The 20,448-nt window shown below is 45.5% G+C and overlaps 1 pseudogene; it reads right to left on the reverse strand.

The window, feature by feature from the left end:
• Window positions 1-12,507: 12,507 nt before the first annotated feature.
• On the reverse strand, window positions 12,508-12,755 carry LOC125931406 (cytochrome c oxidase subunit 6B1-like; annotated as a pseudogene).
• Window positions 12,756-20,448: the final 7,693 nt, after the last annotated feature.

Raw genomic sequence — 20,448 nt, forward strand, 5'->3', positions numbered from 1 at the left:
CGGACGCTTAACCGACTGAGCCACCCAGGCGCCCCTAAAAAATCATTTTAAAAACTAAGACAAAATAAAAAATAAAGTGTTAATTAAAAAAAAAAAAAAAAACTACCAAGGCTGGTTTAGCCAGGTTAGGGACTGGGGCTGGGAAGGGACTCAGTCTCTCTTAAAACCCATGGTGCCTCATACCAGCACAATTGGGGTTCTGTTACCATGGAAAAGGGGGTAGTGGCAGGCCATCAATGGTGTTTACAACATGTAACAAGATACGTTCAGACACTTTTAAATGTGGAATGACTAGATGACATCCAGATGTACTCACACAATTATATATAGAAGAGTTTGATACTACTTAGCAATGGAATAAACCTATTAAAATCCAAACCCATTGGAAAAACTAAAATAGTACAGTACTCTGCTTGATGGGTATTATCATGGATGAAAAGTAGGGCTGATCTCAAGATGCTAGAAACAAATTACCACATGTTTCATCCATTCAACGAGGATTGAATCAAAAGAGAAAGGGAAGTTTCTCTCAGAAAATCCAAGTAGACTCCAGTAAATGCACAAGGAAGTATCATGATTTTGCATTTATTCCATAGAAAAATAAGCAATATACTTCAGGCTTCCTTATGTTTATATGAGCACAATCCATAGTTTCTTTGATGTCTTCAGTATAAAGGCACACTAATACCAGTTTTTAATAAGGAGTAAGAGTGATATAGTGAATATTTCATTTTGAGGAGTTGGCGAAAAGATTATTTTTAAGTTTACTTCAAAGGAAAAGGATGAAATAATAAAAGATGAAAGACCGATTCATGTTCTCGGTGCTAGTTAATTCAGAAGACTCCATGGTCCCATTTTTATCTGCTGACTTCAATCTTTCTAAGATAATTGATCTAGGTTTCTGTTTGATTGCATTTGCCATCACTCATGGCATTGTTTGCCAGATTAGAAGTGTTTGATACGAGTTTATGTGCCAGGTATAATTTCAATATGTCATCCAGTCTTTGTTCATCCTTCACTGTCGGTTGATGGCTTAAAATTGGCTCTCCAGGAAATCTTAATTCACCATTATCTAAGTGCTGCATTAAAAAATACCGAGGAAGGGACTTCATCACCTACCATTTCAAACATAATTCCATAAACCCTACACATTCAGAGCTACAGCTAGATTAGTTCAGTTGAATTTTGAATTATTCAGCCAGTTCATAGCAATTTTATAAAAATAATATCGCAAGTCCCATGAACCACATTCATTTCCTGGAATTAGGAAGATGGGGAGTATTTCTAAAACAATTCTAAGGACATCAGGGGTTTTCACAGGATTAGATGGATAAGGAGTAAAATATTATCAAATCCAATAGCATATAGGAAAGTTTTCTTATTTGGTGGTGTTAGTACATTTTGTATTTGTGATGAGGTAAAACAGATCATAAATATGGGTTCAAGCACCTGTTACAGAGCTAACAGAAAGGAGGTTTAGCCACGTACACTGGAGACTGCATACGCCTCAACTGTAAATCAAGAGAAAATACTAGAGTGAGTGCAGAAAAGGAAGTTCGTTCCTAGCTTTCTCGGAGACATTGTTTTTCATATAGTAAAGGAGGAAAATCTACAAGAGGGGATGACCCGTAGAATTCAAAGAACAGAGCAAAGATATCTCAGAAAGTAATAATTTGCTTCAGAAGTTTCTAAGAAGCTGTGGTGAGTAATGCATTACTCAGAAGCCGTTAACCCACAATTCCCCCTGAGGCCAAGGCTTCTGGGACCCCCCCCCCCAATCAAGTTACAGAGCAGGGAACTTTTGTGCTTACTTTCAAACAAGCTTATCAAGACCACGGTGTTTCAGGAAATGGGCAAGAAAGGAAAGTACAATAAACAAAGCACTCTTCACAATGAAATTTGTCACACTTATCAAGAAAAGTAACTATCAAAAGAATTTTGCATAATACCTTACCCCAGGGGGTTGAAATCAAAGTTTCTACAAAGTCTTAATCTTACTGCAAAGTTGGAAAAGAGGGTATAGCACATAAGCAGTACAAGAGAGCGATATTATTCATCCTTTCAATAAACATTTCTTTGGCACCTACTATGTGTAAAATTCTGTCTAAAGCAGAGGATAAAAAATCAACTAAGAGACAGTATTGAGCCCCAAGAGGTGCGCTGGAGGGAAACAGACAAAAAACCCCTCATGATTCCAGTCAAGTGTATGGAATGCTAGGGTAGAGGTCTGCATAGGGGTGACCCTTCCCTCCATTCTATGCTCTTGGTGTCCGTTCTATCTACCCTCCAAAAAAATGTATAGGTGGAAATAGAAAATGGTGGGAAAGGGAAAGGTAGAGAGGTTTGGAAATGAGTGGAGGACAGGTGAATCAGCCAGAAATACAGAATGTAGGAAATTGACCAGATGTGGTTTTCTTCAGCAAATAAATTGCAAGAAAAAAAAAGAGGGTGGGAGAACATTAGATTCAAAGAGACTTAAAAAACATAACAACCAACTGTGATGTGTGAAATTTGTTTAGATCCTGAATTGAACGAATCAAAAGCTATAGGACATGGGAAAATTAAACACTATCTGGATATTTAATATTAAGGAGTCTGTCAAATTTAAGTGGATAATGGTATTGGGGTTGGGCCCTTTTTAAAGGGTCCTTATCTTTTATTGTTTTAATTTTTTAGAGTTTTATTTATTTATTTTTCTTTTGAGAGAGAGAGCGAGAGCAGGGGAGGGACAGAGGGTGGGGGACAGCAGATCCAAAGCCGATTGTATGCTAACAGCAGAAAGCCCGAGCCAGGGCTCAAACTCACCAACTCCCAAGATCACGACCTGAGCGGAAGTCGGAAGCTCAACGAACTGAGCCAGCCAGGTGCCTGGGTCCTTATCTTTTAGAGACTCTTACCAAAGTGTTTACAAATGAAGTAATAGGATGGCTGAGGTTTGCTTTCCAATGATCCAGTATGGGGAGGGGAGTGTGCCAGGGTACAGAAGAAACATGGTTGGCTATACGTTGATAACTGTTGAAGCTGGGGGGGGGGGGGGGGGGGGGGGTTACATGGTGGCTCATTATATTATTTTCCTTACTTTTGTGTACGTTTGAAATTTTCCACATTAAATAAACCTGGGGAGTCAGAGGCTTCCCGAAGGAGGTTTGAAGTGAGTTTTGAAGGTGGACGAGAGCCATCTAGCTAGGGGCACTCAGGTGGCTCAGTCGGTTAAGCGTCCAACCTCGTCCAATCTCGGCTCAGGTCATGATCTCGTGGTTCGTGGGTTCGAGCCCCACATGGTGCTCTCCGCTATTGGCACGGAGCCCACTTCAGATCCTCTGTCCCCCTCTCTCTCTGCCCCCTTCCCTGCTCATGTGCACTCTCTCAAAAATAAACATTAAAAAAAAATAGAGCTATCTCGCTAAAGGAAAGGTCATCCTCTCATCTCAAAGAACTTGGAAATAATGTTACTTTAAATACATTTTTTTAAATTGTATACTGTACATATAATAGTGTATTTAATGCAGATACACAGTTTAAATAATAATGATATGAAAACCTGTGACCCACCATCCAGCATTAAAAAACAATGCCTTTAGGGGCGCCTGGGTGGCGCAGTCGGTTAAGCGTCCGACTTCAGCCAGGTCGCGATCTCGCGGTCCGTGAGTTCGAGCCCCGCGTCGGGCTCTGGGCTGATGGCTCGGAGCCTGGAGCCTGTTTCCGATTCTGTGTCTCCCTCTCTCTCTGCCCCTCCCCCATTCATGCTCTGTCTCTCTCTGTCCCAAAAATAAATAAATAAACGTTGAAAAAAAAAAAAAAAAAAAAAAACAATGCCTTTAAAGACTTCAAAGCCCCTCCTCAGCCTACTATGCTCCTCTCCACCTTCAAAAGCTCCAAGAACTCTGAATTTTGTGCTAATTATTCCTTGCTTATCTTTACAGTTGTTGTCACATATGCATTTATCTCCAACCAATATGATATTACTTAGTTTTGCCTGGTTTTGAACTCCATATAAATGGAATTATATTGCATATGTTCTCAGACTTACTTTATTCAACATTGTTTTTCAGATTTATTTGTGACCTTGTGTGTACGTGTAGCTCATTCTCTTTGTTGTCGATATTCCATTTTATGGAATATGGCATAATTTATTCATCCATCCTGCTCCTGATGGATATTTGGATTGTTTTCAGTCTGGGGCAGTTTGCCCCATGTAAATGTCTTTGGAACACAGGTACAAATTTTCCCTAGGGTATAATGGCCAAATGGGATTTATGGTTAGGATTCAGATCGCATTTTTAAGGGGCATCTGGGTAGCTCAGTTGGTTAAGTGTCCAACTCTGGATTTCGGCTCAGGTCATGATCTCACAGTTCATGAATTCGAGCCCCACATTGGGCTCTGTGCTAACAGTTCGGAGCCTGCCTGGGATTCTCTCTGTCCCCTTCTTTCTGTCCCTCCCTTGCTCTCTTGCTCTCTCTCAAAAATAAATAAATAAACGTTAAAAAAACAGACTGCTTTTTTGAGATGCCCACTCATTGAATCAACTCATAATGGAAGGGGACTGTCAACTATATGGTCGTTTAGCCAATGGTGTTAACACATGCATTAATGTTTCTTAATAGAACTCAGCACTGAAAAAAAAAAGTATTCCAAGAGCATGGCTCGGCAGTGCGTGTCTTACAGCACATGGGGGAGAGAAAGGTTGAATCTAAGTACCACTTGCTGCAGAGCAGGGACAGTTCCTTGGGCTTCATCATAGCTGGAATAAAATATCCGTCAGGACTATTCCCCTCCTTTTGTTTTAAATCCTTGCTCATCAAGCAAATTTCTGAATTGTATGTCCCGGCAATCTTGTTATCAGGAAAAGGGAGTACTCTGGATAGGACGGTACTCAAACAGCCTCCCCACTAGAAAGGGATGGATTGCCTCTACTGGATGGCAAGACGCCGAGGTAGGAAACTGGTTGATGGCAGGGAGAACAGAAATGTGGAGATTGCGTGACAGTTCTTAGAACCATAAGATGTTGAGAGTTTAAACCTAGGGTCTGAGAAGAGGGTGAGGCCATTAACAACTGAAATAGTCAGAAGGACAGGTTTGAGGTGGGGTGGGAAGGAGAACTGGAAGAGAAGACATTAGCATATAGATGTGCAGGGCCCTCAAAACATCCAGGTGAAGATGGTCAGTGAGGAGTCTGGAAATCAGGTCTGGAGCTCAAGTGTAAAGTTGAGATCAGAGATACACATTTGGAAGTGATTCACATAAGGGGCACCTGGCTGGCCCAGTCAGTAGAACATGTGACTCTTGATCTCAGGGTCATGACTTCAAGCCCCATGTTGGGCACAGAGCTTACTTAAAACAAACAAACAAACAAACAAACAAAAAACTGTCATTCACATAAGCCCGAAAAAAAATTACTAAGAGAGATAATATAGAAAAAGAGGAGGGGCGCCTGGGTGGCTCAGTCGGTTAAGCGTCTGACTTCGGCTCAGGTCATGATCTCGAGGTCCATGAGTTCAAGCCCCGTGTCGGGCTCTATGCTGATCGCTCAGAGCCTGGAGCCTGTTTCAGATTCTGTGTCTCCCTCTCTCTCTGACCCTCCCCCATTCATGCTCTGTCTCTCTCTGTCTCAAAAATAAATCAACGTTAAAAAAAATTTTTTTTTTAAAAGAAAAAGAGGAATTTGTTTCTTTGTTTATGTTGAGAGGGAGAGCAGGGGAGGGGCAGAGAGAGAAGGAGAGAGAGAGAATCCCAAGCAGGCTCCACAGTGTCAGCACAGAGCCCGATGCAGGGCTCGGTCTCACGAACCATGAGATCACAACCTGAGCCAAAATCAAGTGTCGGATGCTTAACCAACTGAGCCACCCAGGCGCCCCTGGAAAAGAAGAATTTTGAACATGGGATCTTGAGGACATACCTACACTTAGGAAATAAGGAAGAAGAACCAGTAAAGGCAATGCGAGAGACCGTCAAAGAGGTAAAAGGAGACCCAAGAACAGAGAAGGCAAGGGAAGAAAGTGAGCATTGGAGGCTGAAGAAAGGGAAAAGGTTTGGAGTAGGTCCTATAAACAAAACTCTGGAGATTCACCTAGTGATAAACACAAAAGCGGTTGATCATAAAGGAAGCTACCAATTACTCAGCACCCGTTATGTGGCACCATAGTAAGAATGTTGCCAGGGAGCCTGGCTGGCTCAGTCCATAGGGGGTGGGACTCTTGATCTCGGGGTTGTGAGTTCGAGGCGCATGTTGGGTGTAGAGATTACGTTTTTAAAAATCCTAAAAAAAAAAAAAAAGAACTTTGCCTATGTATTTTTTCTTTTTTTATCGTGGTAGAATATACGTAACGTAAAATTGACCATCTTAACCACTTTGAGGTGCACGATACAGCAGCATGAAGTACACTCGCATTCCTGTGCAGCCATCGCCACCACATCTCCACAACTTTTTCATCTTCCCAAACTGAAGCTCTGTCCCCATGAAACCGTAACTCCCCATTCTCCCCTTCCCGCAGCTCCTGGCAACCACCATGATACTTTCTGCCTCTGTGAATTTGACTACTCTAAGTGCCTCACGTACACGGAATCCTACTGTATGTGTGTTTTTGTGACTGGCTTATTTCACTTAGTATAACATCCTCAAGATTCATCCATCACAGATGGGGTGCCTGGGTGGCTCAGGCGATTGAGCGTCCAACTTTTGATTTTGGCTCAGGGCATGATCTCGCAGTTTGTTGGTTCAAGCCCCGCATCGGGCTCTGTGCTGACGGCACAGGGCCGGATTGGGGTTCTCTCTCTCCCTGTCTCTCTGCCCCTCCCCTCCGCTTGCTCTCTCTCTCTCTCTCTCAAAAATAAATAAACATTTAAAAAAAGATCTATCCGTTGCAGCATAGGGCAAGATTTCCTTCCTTTTTAAGGTTGAATAATATTCCATTGTATGCATACGCCACTGTGATTTAAATATTGGTCTCTGCCTCTGGTTCCTGACAGAGAGCTCCTGAATCCCCTGGAATTTCCTGGGTGATAGGAGTATCTTTTGTCCAAGGGAGGCAATTTTGGGTGGGCTTCTGGATGGGGGCTGATCACCAGAAAGATCAAGCCATGAATAGGAGCTTGGAATTTTCACTTCTCCAGGGGAGTGAGAGGGGCTGAAAATGGAGTTAATGGTCAATCGTGCCTATGTGAGGAAGCCTCCCTTAAAGTCCCAACACTAGGGGGGTTGGGGAGCTTCCAGGTTGGTGAACACATCCATTTACTGTGAGGGCGATGCACCCTAATTCCACAGGGACAGAAGCTCCTGCATTCAGAACTCTCCCAGACCTCACCCTATGTACCTCTTCATCTGACTGTTCATCCATATCGTTTACCATATTGTTTAATAAACTGGCAAACGTAAGTTATTTCCCTGACTTCTGTGAGCTACTCTAGCAAATTAATCAAACCCCAGGAAGGAGTCATGGGAACCTCCTATTTATAGCCATGTTGGACAGAAGTGTGAGTAAACTAAGGACCTACTAGTTAAAACTGGCATCTGAATTTGGGGGTGGGGGGAAGAGTCTCGTTGGACTGAGCCCTTAAGCTGTGGGATCTGATGCTATTTCCTGGTAGGTAGTGTCAGAATTGAGTTAAATTGTAGGACAACCAGCCTGTGTTAGAGAATTGCTTGGTGGGGGAAAACCCCCACACATCTGGTGTTAGAAGTGTTGTGAGTGCGATAGGCATGTTAGAGTAAAAAACAGACACAGGAGCAGAGGACTCGGTTTTTCCCTTTACAACCACATTTTCTTATCCATTCATCCATTGATGAACCCTCGGGTTGCTTCCATGATTTGGCTATCGTGAATAATGCTATGAGCATGAGTGTACAAATATCTCTTCGAGGCCCTGCTTTCACTATTTGGGGTATATACCCCGAAGTGGAATTTCTGGATCACATGGTAATTCTATTTTTAATTTTTTGAGGAACCCCCATGCCGTTCTCCACAGTGGCTGTATATTTCACATGCCCACCAACATGCACAAGTGTTCCCTTTTCTCTACATCCTCGCCCACACTTGTTATTTTCTGGGTTATTGTTTTTTTAATAGTAGCCATCCTAACGGGCAGGAAGTGGATTTCATTGCAGTTTTGATTTCCACTTCCCTAATGACTAGTGATGCTGAGCATCTTTTCATGTGTTTATTGGCCATTTGTATATTTTCTTTAGAGAAATATCTATTCAAGTCCTTTGCCCATGTTTGCGTTGCTTTGCTGGGTTTTTTGTTGTTGAGTTTTAGAAGTTCTCTATATATTCTGGACATCAGACATATGATCTTCAAAGATTTTCTCCCATTCTGTGGGTTCCCTTTTTACTCTGTGGATAAATTTACTCTGTGCCTTTTTGCTCTCTTTTACTCTTTCGACGCACTAAAATTTTAAATTTTCATGAAGTCTAATTTGTCTGTTTTTCTCTTTTGTTACCTGTGCCTTTGGTGTCATAGCCAAGAAATCATTGCCAATGAAGCTTTTGTCCCATGTTTTCTTCTAAGAGTTTGATTGTTTGAGGTCTTACATTTAGGTCCTTGATCCATTTTGAGCTAATTTTTGTACACCTATATTATTTTTAGTCTCCACAACCAGTCTTGGTAGTGGATAATGTGAGCATTCCCATTTTACAGAAGAGGAAACAAACTTAAAATGGTGAACGTCTTATGGGATGAATAAGTCATGGGAATAAAAGGCACAGCATAGAGAATATAGTCAACGGCATTGTAATAGCATCGTATGCTGACAGAAGGTAGCTCTACTTGTGGGGAGCCGTGACATAACGTATAAAGAAGTTGAATCACTATGTTGAACACCTGAAACTAACGTAACGGTGTGTGTCAACTACACTCAAATTTTAAAAAATTTCATAAAATGATGACTACCTTATCTAAGGCCACGGAGATGGCAGGTGGAAGAGTTAGGATTCGAACCCATGTCTGCACGACTCCAAAGCTCAGGTCCTGTCCTATCTCACACAGTCAAGGCTTGGCCAAATTAGGAGGAAGTTACAGCGAAATTAACCAGTGCCTGACTTTTAATTGAAAGTAGGAGGTGTGGGGTTTTCCCAGGGTCAGGGATTGGCCCAGGGGACTTCAGTCCTGATGTGACTGAACATAAGGCCATTTGGGACATGAGTGCAGCTGAGAGAGTGGGGCCGTGTGTGTGAGGGAGGGGGGACCATCAAAGCATAGAAAGAACCTGAAGGCCTAAAAAAGGTCACAGCCAGTGTAGAAGGTTGTGGTCCAGATGGGAGTTTCAGAGTTTGAGGTGAGATCTTGGGAGATGTAGCAGTTCCCAAAGATGGCCATACTCATGCTCTCCCCTCTAGATCTTTGCACACGATGTTTTCTCCACCTCAAATATGGTTTTCAGTGCTGACCTCCACTCAAGTCACACACACACCCTGATCTTGCCCGGCTAAGTCTTACTCCTCCTCGGGTCTCAGCTTAGATGGCCCCGACTGAATAAGGTGCCTCTTGCCTGTGCCCCCACAAGCCTCCATGCTTAAGTGTAATCACACTGACTACCCTTTATTATAACCAAGACCTTGCTTCTCTCTCTCTCTCTCTCTCCAGCAGTCTGTGAGCTTCCTGGGGGCAGGAACTGTTTCTTACTCATCTCTCTGTCCCTAATACCCAGTACGGGGCCTGACCCAGCAAACTTGCTCAATAGGTATTAAGAAGCAATATGACTGGGCCACCTGGCTGGCTCAGTCAGTAGAGCATAAAACTCTTGATCTCGGGGTTATGGGTTTGAGCCCCGTGTTGGGTACAGAGCTTGCTTACACATCTTTGGGGCACCCGGGTGGCTCAGTCAGTTAAGCAACAGCCTCTTGATTTCGGCTCAGGTCATGATCTCACGGTTCGTGAGTTCAAGCTCCGCATCTGGCTCCTCACTGACAGTGTGGAACCTGCTTGGGATTCTCTCTCTCTCTCTCTCTCTCTCTCTCTCTCTCTCTCCCCATCTCTGCCCCTCCCCTGCACTCATGCACTCTCAAAATAAATAAACTGTAAAAAACAAAAGATAATAAAAAATAAAAATAAAAAAATCTTCTAAAGGAAAGAAGCAGTATGGCTCTCAGAGTATGTGTATCATGAACACTGAGTAATGTATAGTATTGTTGAATCACTATATTGTACACCTGAAACTAATGTAACACTCTATGTTAACTATACTGGAATTAAAAAAAAAAAAGAAGCAGTGTGGCTAAATGCAATGTGTCATCTTGAGTTGGATGCTGGAACAGGGAAAGGATACTAGCGGGGAAACTGGTGAAATCCAAATTAAATCTATAGTTAAGAGCTATTAATCGTTAGCCGTCTCTAGTTTACTTAATAACAGTAACATATTATCAACATTAATTTCTTGTGACAAATGTAGGTGGTTATGTAAGATGTCAACATCAGGGGAAGCTGGGTGTAAGGTATATGAGAAATCTCTGTAAGTTAAAATTATTTTTTAACTTAAAGGTTTATTTAAGGGGCGCCTGGCTGGCCCAGTCGACAGAGCATGCAACTCTTGATCTCAGGGTTGTGAATTCAAGCCCCACATTGGGTGTGGAGACTACTTTATAAATAAATAAATAAATAGTTTTTAATTTAAAACAAAACAAAAGCAGAAGCAGTATTGTGTAGTGGTCAGGAGGGCAGGCTGCATGACCTTAAAAAACTACTTGCCCTTCCTGACCCTTCATTTTTTTATCTGTGAAATTATTTTTAATGGTTATTTTTGAGAGAAAGAGAGAAACAGAGCATGAGCGGAGGAGGGGCAGAGAGAGCCAGAGACACCGAATCCGAAATAGGCTCCAGGCTCTGAGCTGTCAGCACAGAGCGCCACGTGGGGCTCAAACTCACAGGCTGCGAGATCATGACCTGAGCCGAAGTTGGACACTTAACTTACTGAGCCACCCAGGCTCCCCTAAAATTTTTTTATCTGTAAAAAAAATAAGAGCATCTTTTTTTTTTTTTTGAGGAGGGGGGAGGGGGCAGAGGGCAAAAGAGAGAATCTTAAGCCAACTCCATGCTCAGCGCAACGCCCACCAACACGAAAGTCAATCCCATGACCCGGGAATCCTGACCTGAGCCAAAATCAAGAGTCCAATGCTCAACTGACTTGAGCCATCCAGGTGCCCCAAGAGCATCTTCTTGATAGAGTTGTAAGTTTCTATATACATATAGATTTTATTATGGAGAGAGAGATGTGTATATTACAAATGTATGCCCGTGTGTATACACATACATAATATTCAGTGGATGCCATCACTGTTCTAAGTACTTTACAGATGTTAATTTATCTTAATCTTCTTACAACCCCCTAAGGTAGGATGTAGCAGCGGCAGCAGCATCCTCCTTTTATAGACGGATTTGAGGGACAGAGAAGTTAACCGACTTGTCCAAGGTCAACAGGTAGGAAGCGGTAGAGCTGAAGCACAAACTCAGACAGTCTGGCTCCAGAGCTGACACTTACATTGTGTCGCCTCCTTTTAACTGAGTTGATACACAGAAAGGACTTACAGCAGTGCTCAGGACAGAGGAAGCTTATTCAATAGCATAAGCTATTCTTTAATAACCCCTCAAAGATGGGTCTAAGAAGGGATTCTACTTGTGAGCTCTGGGATGGGATGGAGGGAAAGAGCACAGAGGTTTATGAAAATAAGACTTCAAGACAGGGGGTTAGGAGGTTAGAAAGGAATCAGCAAGAGGTGCTGCTATTCATTCAAGTTGGTATGAAAAAGATCTAGAAGTCCTCTCTAGTGCTGAGGATCCTGTTGCATTTCTGAGGATTATTTTGATCATCTAGCCCTGCAGTAATTGTTAAACCACTGACACTTTAAAAATTTTTTTTAACGTTTATTTTTGAGACAGAGAGAGACAGAGCATGAACAGGGGAGGGTCAGAGAGAGGGAGACACAGAATCCGAAACGGGCTCCAGGCTCTGAGCTGTCAGCACAGAGCCCGACGAGGAGCTCAAACTCACGGACCGTGAGATCATGACCTGAGCTGAAGTCGGACGCTTAACCGACTGAGCCACCCAGGCGCCCCAAACCATTGATACTTTAAAAAGTCCACTTGTATGAAGCATTTTTCTGGTTGATTTTAAGCCACATGCATAGTTAAAGCACTTTTTTTTTGGAAACTGTGTGGATAATAAAGGGCAATATATAGACACATTTTAGCACATACAGGGGCTTGAGGCTATTTTGTATAATAGCTCATTCCATTGTCCGGCATAGAGAAGGTGGTCAGTTTAAACACATAAAACAAAACTGAAAAAACAATCACCCTGAAGTCCCTCTTCCTGGCCAAAGTCCTAATTCCACCCTGGCTTCTTGCCCGACCATTCAGCTCTTTTACACATACACAGTCTTACACTTTCCCAACAAGTACTTATGGTTAGTTAAGCTATGACTCAGGATCCCAGGGTGGGGATCACCACGCGCCCAGGTCCCCCTTCACCGCCCTGGGAGAAGGATGGAGGGCAGAGGAGAGGGGGGTGGAACCAGTTCAGATCTTCCCACGGGACGTGCCTTCCGCCCGGCGGTCATCCCAGGCTGACTGACACCCAGGATGTGAGGCAGAGGGACCTGAACACGCAGGTACCACTCCCATGCAGAGATAGCATCCCTTTGCGCAGTCATTGCCCTGTCACAGTGGGGCAAGTCCAGGGAGTTCTGCCAGCACTTCCTGGTCTGGTTCTGGTTGGGGAAGCGGCTGTCAAAAGGGGTAGTCTGGTAGTTCTTGATTTGGGTCATTTTTTTAAGTTTATTTATTGTTATTGATGTATATTATTTATATATAATAATGTTATTCTTTGCTTATTTATTATTAATATTATTTTGAGAGAGAGAGAACAGGCACAGGTGCATGCAAGCAAGGGAGGGGCAGAGAGAGAGGGGGAGAGAGAGTATCCCAAGCAGGCTCCGTGCTGCCAGCACAGATCCCGATGCGGGGCCTGATTCCACAACGCGTGAGGTCATGACCTGAGCCGAAATCAAGAGTCTGATGCTTAACCGACTGAGCCACACAAGCGCCTCTCTTGATTTTGATCTTGATGTCTTCTGCCATGGTTCTGACTCCTTCCTAAAGACACCCCCAAAGCAGCTCTCAGCTCAATGTGACCCTCAGCCAAAGCACTTTGTGGGACTCCTGGGTGGCTCAGTCGGTTTAGCGACCAACTTCGGCTCAGGTCATGATCTCGTGGTCTGTGTGTTCGAGCCCCGTGTGGGGCTCTGTGCTGGCAGCTCGGAGCCTGGAGCCTGCTTCGGATTCTGTGTCTCCCTCTCTCTCTGCCCCTCCCCTGCTTGCTCTCGGTCTCTGTCTCTCTCAAAAATAATAAACATGAAAAAAATAAAAATAAATAAAAATTTTAAAAAAGCACTTTGTAAAAAATTTGGATTGAGGTATAGTTGACACGTGCTCCTTTTTAACCAGTGTCCCTCAACCGGCCTCTTGGAGCTCTAAATAATTTGCTGCAGCTAGCGACAGAAATGGGGTTACTTCCTGTGCTCTACCAGCCCCCCACTTAACCTGGGATTCCTGGATCCATAAAGGACACTAGAAGTCGTCTAATCAGGCCCCTTTCTTGTAGATGTTGGCCAAACTGTTGCAAAGAAACATTAGGTGACTTTTCTAAGGTCTAAAGGTAAAATCACTCATTAAAAAAAAAAAAATCCTACATGTATTGAGTGCTTATTCTGTGTCAGGCACTGTGTCAAGCAATTGGGAAAGAGAGATCAACAACAACAACAACAAATAGCTCTGATCTCTAATTGCTTACAGCCTGGTGCATCAGAAAAATGTAAAGTATATAGTGTGATAGGTGTTAACAGATGTGCAAATACAAAGCACCGCTGTCCCTGGAGAGATCAGGGAAGGCTTCCCAGAGAAGGAGACCCTGCAGCTGGATGTGTCCAGCGGAAAGAATGGAATGAAAGAGGCAGCATGGAAGATGAGGATGCTGAGGGAGTTTTCCTTGAGGCACAGGCTGCGCTGCAGCCCCCAGTCTCTGGCGCCTCACTGCCAGGCGACCCTGAGCTCTTCAGCCACACCCAGCCAGCTTCCAGCACTGCTCTTGCCCCAGGGTTGGGATCGCCAAATTTAGCAAAGAAAAATACAAATTAAATTTGAATTTCGGCTAAGCAATATTCTGTAGCATAAGTATATCCCCAGAATATGCACGGGACATACTGATGCTACAAAATATTTGTTGTTTGTCTACAGCCATACCACCCTGAACGCGCCCGATCTCGTCTGATCTCAAAATGTTTGTTGTTTTTCTGCTGTTCAAATGTAACTGGGCATCCTGTATTTTATCAGGCAACTCTACCTGGAATAAAGGCGTATTTGTGGGAGTAAGAGAGTGGGAGAGGAAGGGAGGGAAGAAGACAGGAAGAAGGGAACTAGTTCATCAGTGGGGGGCGAACCGGAAGACTCTCAGGCTCGAGGAAAGCAGATTTGTTAAGACCTAAAAACCACACAAAATCTGCCCTTAACATTACTACTCACTATTTCATTTCTGTTTTCATTTCTCCAGTTTTATTGGGACATAATTGGCATATAGCACTGTATAAGTTTCAGGTGTACAACATGATGATTTGATATATGCGTGTGTGTGCGTGTACATATTGCAATGTGATCACCACAATAAGCTTAGTTCACATCCATCCCCTCACATAGTTACATTTTGTTCTTGTGATGAGAGTTTTTAAGATCGACTCCGTAAGCAACTTTCAAGTATAGAATGTACAGTCATCATGTTGCACATTACAGCCCCATCCCTGTTTTCGGTTCTATAGAGCACAAGATGAACAGTGGTTTCCCCTTTTTTCTTAGAAAGTCTGCCCCCGTGTGGTAGGAAAAAAGTACTAGGCCAGAAGCCTTAATTCTGGTCTTTCAGTTCATTGGGGCAAAACGCCAGCGATCTGGAAAGCAGGATGTGATGCTAGGACTTTATGTTTGTTTCTCTGTTTGTTCCAGTGGGGGATAGGGGAGGAATGAGCAAAAGATGAACGGACTACATGGAGACTATTGTTAGAACAGCTTGAAAAATTTGTTCAAAGCACACTTGTAACTTTGTGCAAACCAGCATCATCTCAGTGCCCAAGCTGTTTGGGTCAGAAAACATGTTAAGAGACTGTGCCTACAAGTCATGCGGTAGAATATTTAAATTGAGACACACATAGGAAACAGTCAAGTACTAAATGTCGGCGATGAAAAAGCCACCATGGGCAGCTGCCTGGGTGGCTCAGTGGGTTGAGCATCCAACTCTTGATTTTGGCTCAGGTCACGATCTCACGGTTCATGGGATCGAGCCCCAAGTCGGGCTCCATGCTGACAACAGGGAGCCTGCTTGGGATTCTGTCTCTGCCTCTGTCTCTCTCTCACTCTCTGTCTGTCAAAATAAATAAATACTTAAAAAAAAAAAAGCCACTGTGGTGATCTCGGCTGTGAAGGAAGTCTGGTTTGTGTGCCTCTTCTAGTCATTAACCTTAGCAGGGAGGCTGATCCCCAGGCGGAATCCACCAGTTCCCAGGTAGGGGTCGTCGTCCGAGTGGATGCCGCTCATGCTCCCCAACCATGAGAAGAGACGAGACTGCCATTTGCCTCGGCACCACACTTCTCATACGGCCATCCTGCCAGGTAACTCCGATGCCTCTGTGAGCACTCCTCCAAAAACCAGGCCTCACGGCTCCGAATGTCCTCACCTCCGGGGCCTTACTCACAACCTCACGCCTCACGCCCACAGACACAGCTTCCGCTTTGCCATCTCTGACTACACCTCCTCTTTTGAAATCTCCAACTCCAAAATGTTACTCTCAGACAGGGCCACGACTTTCTGACCTTCCTACTTTCTCACTTTTCCATTAAGCCTATCCCTTTAACTTCCACTAGACTTCCAGAATCCTGAGCAGTCCCCGTTTTCCCAGCCTCGCCACCCCCTTGTGACTTCACGTCCTTCCCTCAGCCTGGACGCCACACGTGACCACTTGAAGAGCTTCCTCACCACCCGAACCCCTCGGCCTCTATCAGCCAGGCCCAGCCCTCGAAGCTGTCCCCCGTCCCGCCGTCTGTCTCCCTCTCCTTCAGGGAGACGACCAGAGCTGAAACAAGGGGCCCAGCTGGGCAGACTGGTGCCCATCCACAGTGAAACGGCTGGCTGGGCCCAGCCCGCAGAGCTTTCCTTCAGTTCTTTTACCTGTCCTTCATCAGTTGCCTCTCCCTGCCGTTCTTCCACTCCTCCAAACCCTCCACGCCTCTAGAACCTCCACTCCCTCACCTACAAACTGGGGCGACTGAGGCGTGTCCGCAGCGGCCCATCTCGACACACACCACCGATACACCGACCTCGCCGCCACTTTCCCCAACACCCGCCGCCATCTGTATTTGTCTCACTCGGAACAAATGACCTTCTCTCGAAGAGAAAAGAGAAGGCACGAGGTATGGGGAGGCGGGGGGCGGTCTTGACCGATCCCCACCCACTTGTACGAACTTGCCTCTAGAATCAGAGCCTGAGGGGCCGCTCCTCTTTTCCCAGGCCGGTCCCTCCTCCGGGGCTCTCGGTCCATCCCTGCTCTCAGGTGTTTCTTCAGCCCCCTTCCCCATCGCCTCAGCTCACCTGCACGCCCCCATCGTGCGCCCTTCGTCCCCTCCCTGACGCCCCCGCCCGCGCAGATGGGTGTCTGCTCTCACGGCCCAACCGAAACCGCTCTCCCCGGGGGTCACCGGTGTCGCCAGAGTCATCGCGTGGGTCTTGGCTGCCATCCTGCTTGCCCCTGCTCGACACTATTGGCCGCTCCCTGATACGCTGAAGTCCGTGAGGGCTCAGTGCCGGGCCCTCTACACTCTTCCATCGACACCCTCTGCCACGGACGGCTCGGCCCGTCCCAGCTCATGCTGACTGTTCCCAGATACCCGTCTCCGGCCTAGTGCTCTGTCGTGCGCCATACAGCCCGTATCACAGCTGAGGCTAAAGGCCCTTTGAGATGAGACCCACACGCAAGAAACGTTCATTTATTTTCACATCTACCTGCAGGACGAGGCATTTGCCAGGTAGTCTGGTGCTGGCTCCCCTCACCCCTCTGCTGAGTTCAAAAGTGGCCTCCGCTGCTTCTTGGCTACGTGATCTGGATGAAGTTACTTGACCTCCTCGGTCCGACGAGATTAATAACGGTGTCAACCTCAATGGGTTGCAGTGGGTGTTTCCCATGTATGTGTCGTATACTCTGCTGCTCGGTCTGCCTGGGCCCGAGTCCCGGCTCTCCTGCTGCCTCCGGTCCTCTCCTCTGCAAAATGAGGAGAACGACACCGTCCGCCACCTAGGCCTGGGCTGGCCATTCACTAAGTGGACACGTAGGGCACTGAGAACGGCTCTCATCAAGCGTTAAACAGCAACCCTGTGTTATCCCCAGGAAGGCAAGGAATGCCTCTGCAGGCCTGTCGGAGCACAGCCATCTGGATCTCATTCCTGGTTCCCCTTGCCATATAGGAGACACATGTATACGTGCTCCTCGAGGCCGGCCAGGAGATGGGAAGCGGCACCAGGACAACAAATGTCACCTGGCGCAGCCCCCATGTCACACTGCTTCAGGGGCAGCTCTTGCGCGGGAATGAAAGCCCGGCCAGCAATCCCCAGCTCTGATTTCTTACAGCTGGACATTGCTACGTGACACTCCCCTGAGGTCCGAGTGGCCTCTCCCGGACTGTCAGCATCCTGCTCTTACTTATCTTGAAACTGTCTCTGCGGCCCTAAACAAGGATCTGCTGTTCTTAATTTTAAAGAAATGGGAAAGAAAAAGTTATTAACCCTTAGCAGCCCTGTCCCCTGGCTGCAGCTGGGAATCCAACCGTTTTCGGAACACCTCCGATAGGCCCTCCGCGCCGCCCAGTGATCCTGCCCCTTCTCTCTGGTCGCCGTGGGCTTTCTCTTTCCCCAGCGATGTTTTCAAACTTCCCTCGCTCTCCTTACGTCTCCCATTTTGCCATCGCCCCGACTCTCCCTGCCCCACGCCATCTCTCGGTGCATGACTGTGCCTCCCACTTCACAGAGAGAACTGAAGGACATCGGGTACAGGACAATCGCTCAACGTTGACAAATGTAACAGTGCGTCCTGTCCCCATCTTTCTGAATCTATCAACAGCGTTTGATACGGTCTCCCTCTTCTCCTTGACACACTTCCATTATTACTTGGCTTCTAGGGTGCTACAATCTCTCGGTTTCTCTCTTCCCTTAGTGACTGCTCTTCTTAACTCTCCATTGCTGGTTCCTCATCATCAAGTCAACCTCGAATGTCAGAGAGAGCCAGGGCTGTGTCCGTGGACCTCTCCTCTTTGCCTACCTTCACTTCCTTGATGACCGCATCCAGCTTCTTGTCTGTAAGGACTGTCCATATGTAGATGACTCCCGAACTTGTCTCTTCAGCCAGACCTCTCTCCTGAGACCCAGATGCATCCTCCTGCACACTAGGTGGATTAGACAACAGACATTTATTTTCTCACGGTTCTGGAGGCCGGACGTTCCAAATCAAGGAGCTACCGGGTTAGTGTGTGGTAAGACCCCTCTTCCTGGCTTGCAAATGGCCACCTTGTCATTGTGTCCTCACGTGGCTTTTCTTCTGTATGTGTGTGGACAGTAAGAGAGCTCTCTGGGGTCTCTCTTCTTAACTCGGATCCCAATTCTATCAGATCAGGGCCCTGCCCTTTTGATGTCATTTAACCTCACCTACCTCCCTAAAGGCCCTATATGCAAATAGTATCACCGGGGGTTAGAGTTTCAACATATGATTTGGGGAGAGACACAATTCAGTCCATAAGACATGTCTGACAGACATCTCAACCTTAATATGTCCGTAATGGAACTTCTGATCAGGGGGCACATCCAAATATTTGGGTCCTTGAACTTGTACAGTTGGGGGCCCCTTCTTCAGGAGAAAGAACTCAAAATTAACTTATTGCTAGAGCCTGAGCAAATGAGAGACCTAAGGGTCATTAGCTTTACAGTCAACCTGCCTCTCCTGACCTTCATTCTCTGCCTCCAATTTTCTTGTTCAGCAAACATAATCAAGGCACCATTCTAGGCCATGGGGACACAGAAGTGGAAAACAAACAAACAAACATTAAAAAGGCCTGCCTTGATGTAGCTTACATTCTAGGAATGCATTGCCTGCTCATTCAGAATAAAGTCCCAGGTCCTTATAATTTTCCTTATTTACTTTTCCATTGTGTCTCCCGGCTACAATGTAAATTGCATAAGATCAGGATTTGTTGGCCTGTATACTTAGTGCCTGGCACATGTTAGATATTTAATAAATATTTGTTGAATGAATGAATGAACTTCCTCATACCAAACTGACCCATCTATCTACATCTGTACTTTTCTGATACACTTTCTCTCCTGTTACAGTAAAGGATATATCCTTTTTTAAAAAATTTTTTGGGGTGCCTGGGTGGCTCAGTCGGTTGGGCGGCCGACTTCGCTCAGGTCACGGTCTCGTGGTCCATGAGTTCGAGCCCCACGTCGGGCTCTGTGCTCACAGCTCAGAGCCTGGAGCCTGTTTCGGATTCTGTGTCTCCCTCTCTCTGACCCTCCCCCATTCATGCTCTGTCTCAAAAATAAATAAACGTTAAAAAAAAAATTTAAAAAAAATTTTTTAATGTTTATGTATTTTTGAGAGAGAGAAAGAGAGAGTGCAAGTGGGGGAGTGGCAGAGAGTAAGGGAGACACAGAATCTGAAGCAGGCTCCAGGCTCTGGGCTGTCTGCACAGATCCTGACGTGGGGCTCGAACTCATGACCCACGAGATCATGACCTGAGCCGAAGTCGGACGCCCAACCGACTAAACCACCCAGGTGCCCCATCCTTCTTTTATCTATGGTACAGTGGCTCTCAAACTTGAGTACACATCAGAATCCCTTGGAAGGCTTGTTAAAACACAGCACTCTAGGCCCCACCCCCCAAAAGTTTCTGATTCAGTCAGTCTCCAGTGAGGTCTGAGAATCTGCATCTCTAACCAGTTCCAGGTGATGGTGATGCTACTGGACCAGGGACCACATCTGAGAGTCATGGATCTCACCGCACCCACCTTCTCAGGAACCTTACACTATTAGCCATCTTTTCATCCTTTTTTTTAATGTTTATTTATTCATTTTGAGAGAGAGAGCAAGAACACGTGAGCAGGGGAGGGGTGGAGAGAGCGGGAAGAAGAGAATCCCAAGCCCCAGTGTGGGGCTCGATCTCACAAACCACAAGGTCATGACCTGAGCCAAAATCAAGAGTTGGATGCTTAACCGACTGAGCCACCCAGGTGCCCCACTATCTTTTTTTTCTAAATATATTCAGTGGCTTCCTTTCAATTGAGTTTTTCATTCCCTTCCCACTGCTACTATAGCTCTGTCCTCTTGATCGTCAGCCAAATTTCTTAAAAGTGTTATCCGCGCCGGAACTCTCAAT

This window comes from Panthera uncia, chromosome X, assembly GCF_023721935.1.
Source record: "Panthera uncia isolate 11264 chromosome X, Puncia_PCG_1.0, whole genome shotgun sequence".
NCBI lineage: Eukaryota > Metazoa > Chordata > Mammalia > Carnivora > Felidae > Panthera > Panthera uncia.